The sequence below is a fragment of the Somniosus microcephalus genome, chromosome 2 (assembly GCF_052327205.1).
Source record: "Somniosus microcephalus isolate GS21.2 chromosome 2, FLI_Smic_1.0, whole genome shotgun sequence".
Classification (NCBI taxonomy): domain Eukaryota; kingdom Metazoa; phylum Chordata; class Chondrichthyes; order Squaliformes; family Somniosidae; genus Somniosus; species Somniosus microcephalus.
The window spans coordinates 180489409-180506317 of NC_140988.1; the positions used below are offsets into that span (position 1 = coordinate 180489409).

General features: G+C 49.4%; 1 long non-coding RNA gene across 1 annotated transcript in view; it reads right to left on the reverse strand.

Annotated features, from left to right (window-relative positions):
- Positions 1-4643, reverse strand: part of LOC147123140 (uncharacterized) — a 373953-nt gene extending 369310 nt beyond the window's left edge. The window contains exon 1 of the long non-coding RNA XR_015073692.1: positions 4585-4643. This is a non-coding gene — a long non-coding RNA (uncharacterized LOC147123140). The remainder of the gene's footprint in view (positions 1-4584) is intronic.
- Between the last annotated feature and the right edge of the window lie 12266 nt (positions 4644-16909).

Here is a 16909-nt window from a genome sequence, read left to right on the forward strand (position 1 = left end):
TAGCAACCCTCCAGTCACAGAATCACAGAATCACAGAAACCCCACAGTGCAGATAGAGGCCATTTCGGCCCATCGAGCCTGCACCGACACATATCCCACCCGATCCCCGTAACCCCTACACCAACACATATCCCACCCTATCCCTGTAACCCCATGTATTTAATCCCCCTAACACTAATGGTCAATTTATCATAGCCAATCAACCTAACCCGCACATCTTTGGACTGTGGGAGGAAACCGGAGCACCCGGAGAAAACCCACGCAAACACGGGGAGAATGTGCAAACTCCACACAGACAGTCGCCCGAGGCCGGATTCGAACCCGGGTCTCTGGCGCTGTGAGGCAACAGTGCTAACCACTATGCCACCGTGCTCCTGTATGCAATGAGGATTGAAAGCTTGTGACCAATGCCTCTGCTATTTCTACCTTTGCTTCTTTCAGCAACTTAGGATGCATTGCATCTGGACCAGGTCACTTTCCAACTTTCAGTAATGCTAAACTTTTTAGTATGTCTTCTCTATCTATTACTATCCTGTCCATAACGTCCCTTTCCTCTGTTAGCATAACCTTCACATCATCCACTTCCTGAATCTTGCTCCTGACATTTGTCTCCTTTTTCTGTTTTATTTTAACTTTTATTTCCTTTGTCAGGCAGGGCGCACTAGCTTTGGATGCTCTACCTTTTCCCTTAAAAGGAATATGCCTAGTTTGTACCTGAACTATCTCTTCCCCGAATGCTTTCCTTTGCTCAGTTACTGCATAACTCTGCAATCGTCTTTTCCAATCTGCCTGTGCTAGATCCCTTCTTAAATCACTGAAATTAGCTCTTCCCCAGCTGAGCATTGTTACCTTTGATATTTTCTGGTCGCTTTCTAGAATTACTCTAAACCTAATTATCTTGTGATCACTGTAAGCTAGATATAACATACCCCACTTGCCCTACTTAATTTCCCAGAACCAGATCCAACACTGCTTCCTTTCTTGTTGGACTAGAGACATATTGATCGAGAAAGTTCTCCTGTACACATATCAGAAATTCCTCTCTTTCCCTACCCTTAACACTATGTTTTTCCCAGTCTATATTAGGGTAATTAAAGTCATCTAATATTACAACTCTATTTTTGTTGCACATCTTTGAAATTTTGCCAACAAATTTGCTCATCTATCTCCTTTTCACTGTTTGGAGCTCTATAAAAAAAAACTCCCAGCACTGTAACAGCTCCCCTCTATTCCTCAACAGGCTGGGTCTCTTTTCTCTTGATAAAAGAAAGTGGAGGGGTGACCTAATAGAGGTCTTTAAAATTATGAAATGTTTTGATAGAGTGGATAGAGAGAGAACGTTTCCACTTGGGAAGAGCAAAACTAGAGGACATCAATATAAGATAGTCATAGAATCATAGAAAGTTACAGCACGGAAGGAGGCCATTTCGGCCCATCGTGTCCGCACCGGCTAACAAAAGATCTATCCAGCCTAATCCCACTTCCCAGCTCTTGGTCCGTAGCCCTGCAGGTTACAGCATCCCAAGTGCATATCCAAGTACTTTTTAGATGTGGTTAGGATTTCTGCCTCTACTGCCCTTTCAGGAAGAGAGTTCCAGGCCCCCACAACCCTAGGTGAAGAAATGTCCCCTCAAATCCCCTCTAAACCTTCCACCAATTACTTTAAATCTGTGCCCTCTGGTTTTTGACCCCTCTGCTAAGGGAAATAGGTCCTTTCTATCAACTTTATCTAGGCCCCTCATAATTTATACACCTTAATAAGGTCTCCCCTCAGCCTCCTCTGTTCCAAGGAAAACAGACCCAGCCGATCCAGTCTCTCCTCAAAGCTAAGATTCTCTACTCCCGGCAACATCCTTGTAAATCTCCTCTGCACCCTCTCTAGTGCAATCACATCTTTCCTGTAATGTGGTGACCAGAACTGCACGCAGTACTCCAGCTGAGGCCTAACTAGTGTTTTATACAGTTGAAGCATAACCCCCCTGCTCTTGTATTCTATGCCACGGCTAATAAAGGCAAACATTCCGTATGCCTTCTTAACCACCTTACCTACCTGGCCTGCTACCTTCAGGGCTCTGTGGACATGTACTCCAAGGTCCCTTTGTTCCTCTACACTACTCAGTGTCCTACCACTTAATGTGTATTCCCTTTCCTTGTTAGCCCTCCCCAAGTGCATTACCTCACACTTCTCCAGATTGAATTCCATTTGCCACTGTTCTGCCCACCTGACCAATTTACTGATATCTTCCTGCAGTCTACAGCTTCCTTCTTCAGTATCAACCACACAACCGATTTTAGTATCATCTGCAAACTTCTTAATCATACCCCCTATATTCAAGTCTAGATCATTGATATATACCACAAAAAGCAAGGGACCTAGTACTGAGCCCTGCGGAACCCCACTGGAAACAGCCTTCCAGTCATAAAAACACCCTTCAACCATTACCCTCTGCTTCCTGCCTCCGAGTCAGTTTTGAATCCAACTTGACACTTTGCCCTGGATTCCATGGGCTTTTAACTTCGTGACCAGTCTGCCATGTGGAACCTTATCAAAAGCCTTGCTAAAGTCCATATGCACTACATCAAACGCACTACCCTCATCTATCCTTGTTACCTCCTCAAAATATTCAATCAAGTTTGTCAGACACAACCTTAACAAATCCGTGCTGACTATCCTTGATTAATCCATGTCTTTCTAAATGAAGATTTATCCTGTCCTTCAGAATTCTTTCCAATAATTTTCCCACCACTGAGGTTAGGCTGACTGGCCTGTAATTACTCGGTCTATCCTTTTCTCCCTTTTTAAACAAGGGTACCACATTAGCAGTCCTCCGGCACCATACCTGAAGCCAGAGAGGATTGGAAAATGATGGTCAAGGCCTCTGCTATTTCCTCTTTTGCTTTGCTTAACAGCCTGGGATACATTTCATCCGGTCCTGGGGATTTATCCACTTTTAAAGCTGCTAAACCCCTTAATATTTCTTCTCTCACTATGTTTAATTCATCTCATATTTCACACTGCTCCTCTCTGATAACAATGTCTGCTTCGCCCCTCTCCTTTGTGAAAACCATCTAGTCACCAAGAAATCAAATAGGGAATTCAGAAGAAACTTCTTTACCCAAAAAGTGGTGAGAATGTGGAACTTGCTCCCACAGGGAGTGGTTGAAGTGAATACTATAGATGCATTTAAGGGGAGGCTGGACAAGCATATGAGGGAGAAGGGAATAGAGGGTTACGCTGATAGATTTAAATAAGGAAAAACAGGAGGAGGCTCGAGTGGAGCATAAATGCCGGCATGGACTGGTTGGGCCATATATCCTATGTAATCCTATGTAAACTCAAGCCAAATTGATTCAGTACTTGAACCATCTAGTATATCCTTTCTATTTAGAACTGTAACATCATCCTTAATCAAAACTGCCACGCCCCCTCCTCTTTATCTGAATACTTGTAATCAATGTTATCCCTAATTTCTTTTGGGGTGCATGTCCCCTTTAAGGAGCTTCGTGTCCCACTGAAAGTTTCACATTTGAAAAGCCGGTACCAGGCTGCGTGGGACTGGCAGACAGCTGTGCGGCCATGCAGCTTAGAGGAAACATTGCTTGGACTCACGGTTTTAATTTGCCAATCAAATTGTACTGTTTTGTTTGTGCACCTTTAAAAAGGGGGCAGGTTTGTTCATTTGAATCTAATTGGTGACACAGTCATCCCAATGGACCAATCAAAAGAGGAATTGGAGACTATGACTACAATTGCCTCAGCATGCTTTCTCCCATCAGGAGGTCCTCGAGTGCTCAATTAACAATATGCAATACAATACATATCAGCCCACTGGGGGAAATTTTCACATGAAAAAATGGGTGGGTTGGAGGTGGAGGGGAAGGGGTAGTGGAGGAGGTGGGAGTGAAAGTTGTTAAAATCTAAAACCCAACCCCAACCCACCCACCTGCACCTTATGCTCAGACGGGACGTGGAACGGGCAGCCAACCCGCTGCCAGGATGCAGGTTGGCATTTTAAATATTATAATGAGGCCTGAAGCCTCTGCTTTAACCTGCTGTGCAGGTTTAACTGCAGGCGGCCGGGGATCCCGGGGCTCAGGATTCCTGGTAGCTGCAATGAGGCAAGAACAGCCTTGTGGAGCAATCCTTGTAGGCCCCCCAAGCTCATCCACCAGCAGCCCGCCGCACCCCGGGGTCGGGGATTGGACCCCCATCGACATCGCAACTCAGCCCCGGTGTTTGGGATCGGACCCTCCGGTGTTGCAGATCGGAACACCCGGGGTTGGAGATCGGACCCCCCCCCCGGGGTTGGAGATCGGACCCCCCGGGGTTGGAGATCGGACCCTCCGGTGTTGCAGATCGGACCCCCCGGGGTTGGAGATCGGACCCTCCGGTGTTGCAGATCGGACCCCCCGGGGTTGGAGATCGGAACACCCGGGGTTGCAGATCGGACCCCCCGGGGTTGCAGATCGGACCCTCCGGTGTTGCAAGATCGGACCCCCCGGGGTTGCAGATCGGACCCCCTTCCCCTTCCCCAGGCTTCACACCCCCAGGCTTGGAACCCCTCCTCCGGACCCAGCACTTACCTGTTGCTGTGGCATCCAGGTCAGCCAGCGATCCCCGCCCCACTGGAAACCAGGCTGTCAATCAGGTTGGCTTCCAGGCGGGGAGCCCGCCCATTACATCACATGCACGATGTGGAGTTAAAATTCCACAGCGTGCCAGAAAACTTGGACTTGCAGGTTTCCCGCTGTCTACCGGGTCCCATCCGCCTCAAACTGGAAAATCCCAGCCACTGTTTCAGAAATAAAGTCTGAGATATTTTAACTCCAATTCCAATTCCAATTCAAATGCTTTATTGGCATGAAAGTTTACAGAGAACCATATTGCCAAAGCTTACATAGCAAAAAGGTACAGTTTTCCAACATTCTGTAGGTGTCAATCGATTTGACATTTGTTGGGTACATACAATATTACTTTTAACAATATTAATTTTAAACAGTCTTACTTTTAAACAGTCCTCAGGTTGTGACATGTTGTTACATATTTGGCCCCAAGGTATGGTCTGTCTCCTTCTCCCAGGACTAATCTCAATTTTGACAGGTCATCCAATTCCTTGAAATCTGGGGTTGTTTGGCTTAGCTTGTTGAATAATATGTTTCTTGATGTGTTGAATTTTTCGCATTTTAGGAGGAAATGCATTTCTGTTTCAACCTCGCCGGCCAGACATTGATCGCATATTCTATTCTCTCTAGGCTGCCAGGATTTCTTGTATCTGCCTTTTTCAATTTCCAGTTGGTGGTCGCTTAGTCTGTACCTGGTGAGGGTCTGTCTCTGTTTTGTGTCTCTGATGGTCGTGAGGTAGTCTGCCAGTTTATAATCTCTTTTTAGGGCCCGGTAACATTCTAATCTGCTTTGGCTTTCGGTTATTTTGTTCCAATGTTCCAGGTAGGTTTCTTTGCATTGTTTAATGATTTGGTTCACTCGGATTGGTGTTTGGACGGCTGTGTTGGTCTGGGGCTGGTCAGGGTCCGGCTGAGTACTTAGTTTCAGTAGCAGCTGACTCAGGGGACTCTTTTCTGGGTTTAGCTCTTGGGTCTGAAAGGCTTTGAAATGAAGGGTGTCTGGGGAGCTAGATTTGAGGTGATTTAGGAAGTTTAGTGCTCGTTTTTGGATGTTTATTATCAGTGGGTATCTGCCTAGTTCGGCTCTGCATGCATTTGTTGGCGTTTTTCTTTGGGTGCGAAGGATGCTTCGGCAGAATTCTGCATGTAGGGCTTCTATTGTGTGTTTTTCCCATTTAGTGTAGCTTTGGTGATTTAGCGGGCCCCATACTTCACTACCGTACAGTACAGTAACTCCTGGGCTTCATTTCATTCCCGCTGGCCAACTTCCTGCCCATTCCGGGAGAGGAGAAGGCAGGAAGCGACGGAAAATTGCACAACTTGAAGGATGCTGTCTGACACCAGATTGGTGGCCGGATCGGCTTTGGGGGCCATCTTACTGGGTGTGGTAAACCACGTTCACTATCGTATCACTGTTAGTAGTTAGCACTGTTCACCACTGTTCGTTATAACTGTATCACTGACCACTATTGTATCACGGTACGAGGTCGCCTCTTGCCACACTGCTATACCTGGGATGACCACTGCCGACTCCGCCTTGGCTCCACCCACCAGGCCAGGTATAAAGGTGAGCGACTGACTGGTATTCCTCCTGCTTGGATCGGATCACCCACGAGAGTGGGCTCTGTTATTTAGTCAATAAAAACCTTTAGTCACCTTCGTAACTCTTCGCCTTTTATTGGAGGAATTGATAGGTATATCAATTTTATTGACTAAATTTAATGATGTCCGACAACGAGTCACAACCGGCGGAGGAGCCACCAGCGCAGCTCCCAGGAGCACAGCCACACCAGCCAGCTTGGCTGCGAGCCCTCAGACCGCCGTACCTGGACCTGAACCCACGAGCAGCAAACTCAGCCGCAGACTTTAAACACTGGCTGGTCTGCTTCGAATCATACCTGAGAGAATCCAGCGTCCCTCAGGCATCCAAACTAAGTGTCCTGCAGGCGCAACTGAGCCCGAGAGTATACACTCTCATCGAGGACATGACTACCTACGAGACCGCCATCAACCTGCTGAAACAGAAGTACCGGACCCCGGTAAACTACATGTACGCTAGGCACCTCCTAAGATCACGGCCGCAACAGCCAGGAGAATCAGTAGCCGAATTCTCACAGGCGCTATATGCACTCGCCAGGAACTGTGACTTTAAATCGGTGTCGGCAGCCGAAAATACTGAAGATAATATCCGCGACGCATTCCTGAAAGGCCTACGGTCCGAGTACTCACGGCAAAGACTGCTGGAAGCTAAAGACCTCAGCATGGAAAAAGCTGAAGCCCTCGCTATCTCCCTGGAAGTGGCCCACCAAGATCAGGAAGCATTCACCAGGTACTGCTCGCGACCCTGGGACTCGGGCCCGACCCCTACCACAGCACCCTTCCCAGCACCGCCCCCGGGACCTACCTCTGCGTCGGCATCCCGGACCCGACCGGCCCCGCCACCCCCGGCACCGGCCCCGACATCGGGCATCCGCGATCGGGCCGCCGGCTGTTTTTTTTGTGGCCAGGAGAAGCACCCGAGGTCGCGCTGCCCAGCCAAGAACTCCATATGCAGAACCTGCCTGAAGAAAGGCCACTTCTCCAAGGCCTGCAGGAGCGGATCCTCAGAGGCCAGCAGTGCCGCATGCGAACTATGGGGGCGGCCATCTTCGTTTAGGGCAACTGAGGCCAGCATCCCCACACATGAGTCATGGGGGCGGCCATCTTTGTTTAGGGCAACTGAGGCCAGCATCCCCACACATGAGTCATGGGGGCGGCCATCTTTGATTAAGGCAACCGACCCCAATAGTGCCTCATGTGAGCTACGGGGGCAGCCATCTTCTCCGTCATTTTGCCCTACCTCGTGGGAGACGCCATTTTACTCACCACGCCCGACCGCCTCGCCCGCAGATGACAACGACTCGCTCAGCTACACACTAGCTTCCGTCACCCTGGACCAAGCCCGCCCGCACCATCTGTCCAAGTCAATGATGGACATCAAAGTGAACGGCCACGCCACGACCTGCCTGTTCGACAGCGGAAGCACGGAGAGCTTCATCCACCCAGACACGGTGAGCCACTACTCCCTCTCTGTCCTACCAACGCGCAGCCGAATCTCGATGGCATCGAGGTCCCATGCCACGGACATCAGCGGCTACTGTGTCGTGACCCTGTCGGTTAAGGGCACGGAGTATAAAAACTTTAAACTCCTCGTCCTCCCCCATCTCTGCGCTGCCGTCCTACTAGGGCTGGACTTCCAATCCCACCTCCAAAGCGTAACCCTAGCATACGGTGGACCCCTCCCCCCACTCACAGTCAACAACCAGCAAACGTTAAACCGCCCACCGCGTAACACCTGCAGCCTCTCCACCCTCAAGGTCCCGCCACCCTCTCTGTTTGCTAACCTTACCCCTGACTGCAAACCCGTCGCTACCAAGAGCAGGCGGTATAGCGCCGGGGACAGAGCCTTCATTAGCTCTGAGGTGCGGCGCCTCCTGAAAGAGGGCATTATCGAGGGGAGCAGCAGCCCCTGGCGTGCCCAGGTCGTAGTCGTAAAGACCGGCGATAAAAACCGCCTGGTCATCGACTACAGCCAGACCATAAACAGATATACCCAGCTGGACGCATACCCCCTCCCCCGCATATCTGACATGGTCAATCAGATTGCACAGTATAAAGTATTCTCGACCATCGACCTGAAGTCGGCCTACCACCAACTCCCTATCCACCCTGAGGACCGCCAGTATACCGCCTTCGAGGCGAATGGGCGCCTATACCACTTCCTTAGGGTCCCCTTCGGTGTCACTAATGGGGTCTCGGTCTTCCAAAGGGAGATGGACCAGATGGTTGACCAGAACGAACTGCAGGCTACATTCCCCTACCTAGATAACGTCACTATCTGCGGCCGCGACCGGCAGGAACATGACGCGAATCTGGAGAAATTCCTCCGTACGGCCCAACGGCTGAACCTCACCTACAATAAGGAGAAATGCGTGTTTAACACCACGCGCCTTGCCATCCTCGGCTGCGTAGTGGAGAACGGAATCATCGGCCCCGACCCAGAAAGAATGCGCCCCCTCATGGAGCTACCCCTCCCCCACTGCCCTAAAGCACTTAGGAGAACCCTGGGGCTTTTCGCCTACTATGCCCAATGGGTACCCAATTACGCGGACAAAGCCAGACCCCTCCTGAAAGCCACTTCCTTCCCCCTCACGGAGGAGGCGTGCGCGGCCTTCTCCCTCATTAAGGGAGACATAGCCAAGGCCACGATGCACGCAGTGGACGAGTCCATCCCCTTTCAGGTGGAGAGCGACGCATCCGACTTCGCCTTAGCCGCCACCCTAAACCAGGAGGGGAGGCCAGTGGCCTTCTTCTCAAGGACCCTACAGGGCCCCGAGATCCGACATTCGTCGGTCGAGAAAGAGGCCCAGGCGATCGTGGAGGCAGTACGGCGCTGGAGGCACTACCTGGCAGGCAAACGATTTACCCTCCTCACCGACCAGCGTTCGGTGGCTTTCATGTTTAATAACAAGCTGAAGGGCAAAATCAAGAATGACAAGATTTTGAGATGGAGAATCGAGCTCTCCACCTACGATTATGAGATCTTGTACCGGCCAGGCAAGCTGAACGAATCCCCTGATGCCCTTTCACGAATGACATGCGCCAGCGCGCATATCGATAGGCTTCAGACCCTCCACGACCAGCTCTGCCACCCCGGAGTCACCAGACTCTACCATTTCATTAAGGCCCGCAACCTGACCTACTCCATCGAGGAGGTCAGGACCATGACCAGGAACTGCCAGACCTGTGCGGAGTGCAAACCGCACTTCTATAGGCCGGACCGAGCAAGCCTGATCAAGGCCACCCGCCCCTTCGAGCGCCTGAGCATCGACTTTAAGGGGCCCCTCCCGTCCTCTGACCGTAATGTGTACTTCCTCAACATCGTTGATGAGTACTCCCGTTTCCCCTTTGCCTCCCCCTGCCCCGACATGACCAGTAGCACGGTCATTAAGTGCCTGAATGCCCTCTTCGCCTTGTTCGGGTTCCCGAACTATATACACAGCGACCGGGGCTCCTCCTTCATGAGCGAGGAACTCCGGCAATTCCTCCTAGAGAGAGGTATTGCAGCAAGCAGGACCACCAGCTACAACCCCAGAGGTAACGGTCAGGTGGAAAGAGAGAACGCGACGGTATGGAAGGCCGTCCTCTTAGCCTTAAAGTCTAAGGGCCTCCCAACCTCCCGCTGGCAAGAAGTCCTCCCGACAGCGCTGCACTCCATCCGGTCATTACTTTGCACGGCCACTAACACCACCCCCCATGAACGAATGTTCGTTTTCCCCAGGAAGTCGACTACGGGAACCACTCTACCAACCTGGCTGACCGCCCCAGGGCCGGTCTGGCTGCGGAAACACGTGAGGGCCCATAAAACGGACCCCCTGGTCGAGAGGGTGAACCTCCTGCACGCCAACCCCCAGTACGCCTACGTGGCGTACCCAGACGGGCGGGAGGACACTGTCTCCCTACGAGACCTCGCACCCTCAGCCGATCCGGAAACACCGCCACCACCCCCCCCAACCCCAGCCCAGGTAGACGGCATGCCGGAACCCCACGAGCCCTCGCCGACCACGCAAACACCAGCATCAACACCGGATAAGGCACCAGCACCGGATAAGGCAACACCACCGCTGCGGCGATCGGAGAGGCTTACGAAGCCTCCGGACAGACTGACCTACCAGAATTGGTAGTACACTTCACCCTGCCGGACTTAATTCTAAACAAGGGGTGAATGTGGTAAACCACGTTCACTATCGTATCACTGTTAGTAGTTAGCACTGTTCACCACTGTTCGTTATAACTGTATCACTGACCACTATTGTATCACGGTACGAGGTCGCCTCTTGCCACACTGCTATACCTGGGATGACCACTGCCGACTCCGCCTTGGCTCCACCCACCAGGCCAGGTATAAAGGTGAGCGACTGACTGGTATTCCTCCTGCTTGGATCGGATCACCCACGAGAGTGGGCTCTGTTATTTAGTCAATAAAAACCTTTAGTCACCTTCGTAACTCTTCGCCTTTTATTGGAGGAATTGATAGGTATATCACTGGGGTCTTGTGTTCGGGAATGGGGGTACTCCACAGAAAGGGAGGCGTAAGCTTTTCTTGAAAAGACCAAAGAAACACTCCTGCGCCTCCAGGCCCCACAAAGAAAGTGAAAAAAACGTACCGAGCTCGGCTCCTCTTCTCCATTGTCTTCACCTGATGGGAAAGTCACAGCGGCTTCCTGCTCAGGCTGTCCAGCTAAAATTACGGTCAGATCCCAATTGTAATGTATGTACCTTTAAGAGAGGAACTATCTTTTACAGCCCCTGTATACTGCAGTACCAGTAGTGACCACACCTGTCTATAACACCGTGAAGTAATTTGTACAGTTAGTTCCAGCATACCCTCTGTTCAGTAAACACCTGTTATTACCGTTCTCCTGCAGTCCATGTGTTATTGATACGCGGACACTACAGTGGCGACGAGCAGGTTCAAACTCACCTGCAGTACTGCATCACCTCACAGGGATCCACCACTGAAAAGAAGCTTCTTGGAGGTCGAAGCCAGAGCAACGGGCGTCGACCGTGGGCAACCGCCCAGTGATCCATCGGAGTTCAGAGAATCGCAGGGGAAGCTGTGGAGAGCTGGGCTTGGCTCTCCAGTCAAGGTGTTCCAGCAAATCGGGCTGGTAGCAGGTAGTGCGCTGACCCTTCCCGGACTGCGGCGGGCTAGAGCTCGATCAAGCGGCTCTGCAAGGGGGCCGAGCAGCGTCGTCGGGAAGGAAAAGAGAGAGGGTGGAGCGCACAGGGCGCGGCCGGTGCTCAAGAGCCGGGCAGCGTTAAAGAAAATAAAAAAGGGGGAAGGAAAAGAGACGCGCAGTGGACAGCGTCGAAGAAGAATAAAACTAAGAAAATTAATTAACAAAAGAGAGACGCGCAGAAAGCCGCGGGGCGCCGCCATTACTATTTAGAACGCTAGGAGCAGCATTGGCAGCAGGGGGAAGAAGGAAAAGCGCGGGAGGCGCCATTTTAATCCATTGGGGAAGAAGGAAAAGCGCAGGAGGCGCCATTTTAAACCACCCAAGATGCCAAAGAGTGGCAGCATCACTGCTTTCGACAACGAAATAGAAGACTGGACCATGTATGTGGAAAGAATTGAAGTGTACTGCAAGGCAAATGAGGTGGCCGATGAAAAGAAGGCGTCGGTATTATTGAATTTGATGGGCGCGAGAACGTACGGCCTATTGCGGAATTTAATTACCCCAGCTAAACCAATGGAGAAAAACTTTGAAGAGATTGTCAATATCTTACAGGAACATCTAAACCCTACACCGCTGCTGATAGCAGAAAGATTCAAGTTCCATAAAAGAAACCAGCACAAAGACGAGAGTAATGCTGACTATCTTACGGAACTACGCAAGTTATCAAAACACTGCCAGTTCGGAGCAGGACTGGCAGATACCTTAAGGGATAAGTTTGTCTGCGGGCTCCAGAGTGAAGGAACCCAGAGACGACTACTTTCGGAAAAGGACCTTACGCTAGAAAAGGCTTTCAGCGTGGCAGTATCCTACGAAGCAGCAGCACGGGGAGCTGCGGAAATACAACAGAAACCGCAAGAATATAGCACCAATGAAATGGCATATGGAGCAGAAAAGTGCTATCGCTGCGGCAGAACAACCCATGACCAGAAGGATTGCTGGTTTAAGGACAAAGTATGCAGGCAATGTGGAAAAGTGGGACACATAGCACGAGTCTGCAGGTCGGGAAAGAAAACCAACACTAAAGCAACTACTAAGGAAAAGTACAAGAAAGTACAAAAGATGATGGACAGTAGTTCAGAAGATCAGAAGAGTGATAATGACTCCGGGAGCAGGAGACTAAGTTGTCTAAAGTTACACAATGTGATCGCAAAGGAGGATCACCGAACCATTTGGGTCACCCTCATGATAGCAGGGTCCCAAGTAAAGATGGAATTGGACACAGGATCAGCCCTAACAGTCATGAATCGACGAGACTACGAGCGGCTATTCTCACACATACCCTTGAAGGACACGTCCATTGTCTTGAAGACATATACGGGGCAAAAAGGCTACCCCAGAGGAAAAATAGGGGTGCCCGTTAAATACAACGGCAAGGAAACACAGAAACTGTATCTATATATACTACAAGATGGAGGACCACCATTATTGGGACGTGAATGGATCCGAAAAATACAATTGGATTGGCATTCCATTCAGGCGCTAACTGTGGCTGACAAAAAGGATGACGACGTCACACCTGGACGACTGTCAAAAATTCTAACTGACGTGAAAGAGGTGTTCCAGCAAGGACTTGGGACTCTAAAAGGCGTAACGGCAATGACAAAAATTGAAGATAACGCAAACCCAAAATTTTTTAAGGCCAGACCGGTACCGTATGCGATCCGCCCAGCCGTCAAAGCAGAGCTGGAGAGTCTGGAGCGTTCGGGTGTGCTGTCCAAGGTGGACTGGAGCGAGTGGGCCATACCCATCATTCCTGTAATGAAGAAATCATTGAGCAGCACGCCTGGGGAGCCGAAGAAGGTTCGCACCTGTGGGGACTTTAAGGTAACTGTGAACCCAGTCCTTCACACAGTACAATATCCACTTGCGCAGATAGAAGATATTTTCGCCTCACTATCTGGAGGGAAACGCTTTACGAAGATTGATCTGGCCCAAGCGTATCTACAAATGGAGGTAGAAGAAGCATCTAGAAAATACCTCACGATAAACACTCACAAAGGTCTTTACCAGTACAACCGACTGGTATTCGGGGTAGCATCAGCGCCGGCTATTTGGCAGAGGGCGATGGAACAAGTCCTGCAAGGGATCCCGGGGACCCAGTGTTATTTGGACGACATCCTGGTTACGGGCGAAAATGACAGTGAACACCTTGCCAACCTGGAGCAGGTGCTCACTAGATTACAAGAATATGGGCTACGAGCCAACCGCCCCAAATGCGAGTTTTTCAGGAGACAAATCTCGTATTGTGGCGACGTGATTGATGAAGAGGCGTTACATAAGTCCCCAGACAAGATTGAGGCAGCAGTCAAGGCTCCAGCACCGGAAAATGTGTCGCAACTGAGGTTGTTCCTCGGGTTAGTGAACTACTACCATAAGTTCTTGCCAAATTTGTCTACAATTCTGCACCCACTGAACGCCCTGCTGCAAACTGGAGTAGCATGGAAATGGAGTGATGAGTGCAAGCATGCCTTTCAGAAATGTAAATGCCTAATCACTTCAAAAGAAGTATTGGCCCACTACAATCCAACACTACCGATTCGGTTGGCATGTGATGCGTCTCCCTATGGCATTGGAGCGGTGCTGTCGCACAAATTCCTTGACGGTTCGGAGAGGCCAATAGCCTTTGCGTCACGCTCGTTAACCTCAGCCGAGCGTAACTACGCCCAGATTGACAGGGAGGCCCTCAGCCTGGCGTGGGGGGTGAAGAAGTTCAATCACTATCTGCACGGGCAGAAATTCACCTTACTGACTGATCACCAGCCTCTTGTCTCCATTTTTAACCCAAAGAAGGGCGTTCCGGTGATGACGGCGCAACGGCTGCAAAGATGGTCCCTTTTTCTAGGGGCACATCAATACGACATAGAGTACAAGGGCACGAAACAGCATGGAAACACTGATGAGCTGTCGCGTCTGCCGCTGCCTACGGTGGAGGAAGCACCTGCAGTGGACCCTGTTGAGATATTCCACTCGACCATAGTCGAATGTTACTAACTCAAGTATAGAGAAGGAAACCCGAAATGACCCGACACTCTCTCTGGTCTATGATTTGACGGTGAAGGAATGGCCAGCACATGGTGACTCACTGTTGCCAGCCTTCTCGCCAAGGAGAGAACAGCTGTTAGTGTGCCGGGGGACCTTGATGTGTGGATCCCGAGTGGTAATTCCACCCAAGTTGAGAGATAGAGTGCTCAATGAGCTTCATGAGGGTCATCTGGGAGTGGTAAAAATGAAGAGCCTAGCCAGGGCGTTTGCGTGGTGGCCGGGAATTGATAAAGAAATCGAGGAAATGACCAAGAGATTCACAGGATGCCAGAAAGTCCAAAACGCTCCACCACCCGCTACACCCATGGGAGTGGCCCTCATCTCCATGGCAACGGGTACACATTGATTTTGCTGGTCCATTTATGGACTCAATGTTTTTAATCGCCGTGGATGCACATTCGAAATGGCCAGAGGTCATCAAAATGTCCTCCACCACCACAGAGAAAACTATTGCAGTCCTACGGACCATCTTCACCAGGAATGGCTTGCCAGAACAGATTTGCTCCGACAATGGACCACAGTTTGTGTCCGAGGATTTCCGGAGGTTTTTGAGGAATAATGGGGTAAAGCATTACACATCCGCCCCATATCATCCAGCCACAAATGGATTGGCTGAGAGGTTTGTTCAAACCTTTAAAAAAGTAATAAAGGCGATGTATAACGACAACATACCACTGCAACACAAGGTGGATAATTTCTTGTTTGCTTACCGGACATGCGACACATGCAGTCACCAACCAAGCTCCAGCCATGATGTTCTTTAACCGAAGGTTAAGATGTCGCCTGGATTTGCTCTAACCAAACATAAGACGAGATGTTGAGAATAAGCAATTCCAGCACATCAATGAGAAGCCAACCAGGAGCTTCAAGATAGGGCAACCAGTCTTGGCCTGCGACTACCGAACAAAAAAATGGCAGCCAGGAACGATATGCACACAGCAGGGACCACTAATGTACACAGTGGACGTTGGAGAGAGCATCGTGAGACGCCATGTTGACCAGATTCTAGAGTCACAGGAACAAGTCAACCCCATGCCTCGCCCATACGTACCTGGTGATGAACCCGAAGTACAGATTGCGTCTACCTCAGAATCAGTGGTATTGGAAGCTGATGAACCAACCAATGACAATGAGCCAGAATCGACTCTGCCGCAAGAACAGGATACTCGAGAAAGGCGCTATCCAGACAGGATCAGGAAGCCTCCTCAAAGACTGAATTTATAAATGATTACTATCAGCTGATGTGTATATAGTACAAAGAAAATTGTAATTGTAATTAGTTATTTAATTGTTAAATGAATGTTATGTACTGTTTATCTAAAAGGGGAGGAATTGTAATGTATGTACCTTTAAGAGAGGAACTATCTTTTACAGCCCCTGTATACTGCAGTACCAGTAGTGGCCACACCTGTATATAACACCGTGTAGTAATTTGTACAGTTAGTTCCAGCATACCCTCTGTTCAGTAAACACCTGGTTATTACCGTTCTCCTGCAGTCCGTGTGTTATTAATACGCGGACACTACACCATGCATATATAAAGAAGGACTCTGCTGGCCTTGCGCGGGTGTCTTTGCCATCTCGCAATAGAGCAGGTTAAAATTCAGAACACTGAGTTCATGGAGGCTTTTCAGCGGGTAAGTAACCTGGGTGATTTTAACTACCCACTTGCCCAGTTTCATCCTGCAGGTAGGATTAAAATCATCCCCATGATTTTCCATTCCTAAAGGTCATTATTAGGAGAGAAGCAGAATAATACGTTTTTGGTCAACAGCACATTACAAACACTGTCTGAAGTAAGTACTTTCTGTTCCATTTAACTGCTTCCATAAATGGTAACAGAATGTGTTTTTTTAAAAACGCATCCATATTTATGGCTAAGTACACAACTACCAGATGAATAAAGCAATAGGACAGACCTATTGGTGTGCTTTATGCTTACATGGTGCAATCTGATTTATTCTGGAATAAAAATGGATTGATTATAAAAATGAATTGTGCCAAGTGCTACATCACAGTTGTGTGGGGCAGGCTAGATGTAGCAATGGGTCTTTTCCTGTACATCATTGTTTGTATGTTCGTATTTACATAGCACCTCTCACTTAGAAAAAAGTCCCAAATTGGTTCAGAGGAAAATGGACATCAAGACAAAAAAGGTGAGATTAGCAGGGTTGACCAAAAGCTTAATCAAAGATGTAAGTTTTAATTTTAGAATTGTTGAACAGTTTTCCAATGGAGCATTGTGATCCAAGCATTATAGGAACATAGCATTGTGATCCAAGCATTATAGGAACATAGGAACAGGAGTATGCCATTCAGCCCCTCGAGCCTGTTCCTCCATTCAATTAGATCATGGTTGAGCTGTATCTTAACTCCATCCACTTGCCTTATCCATATTCTTTTATACCCTGTCTTTTGGATGAGACGTCAGGTGGACTTAAAAGGTCCCATGGCAATACTTC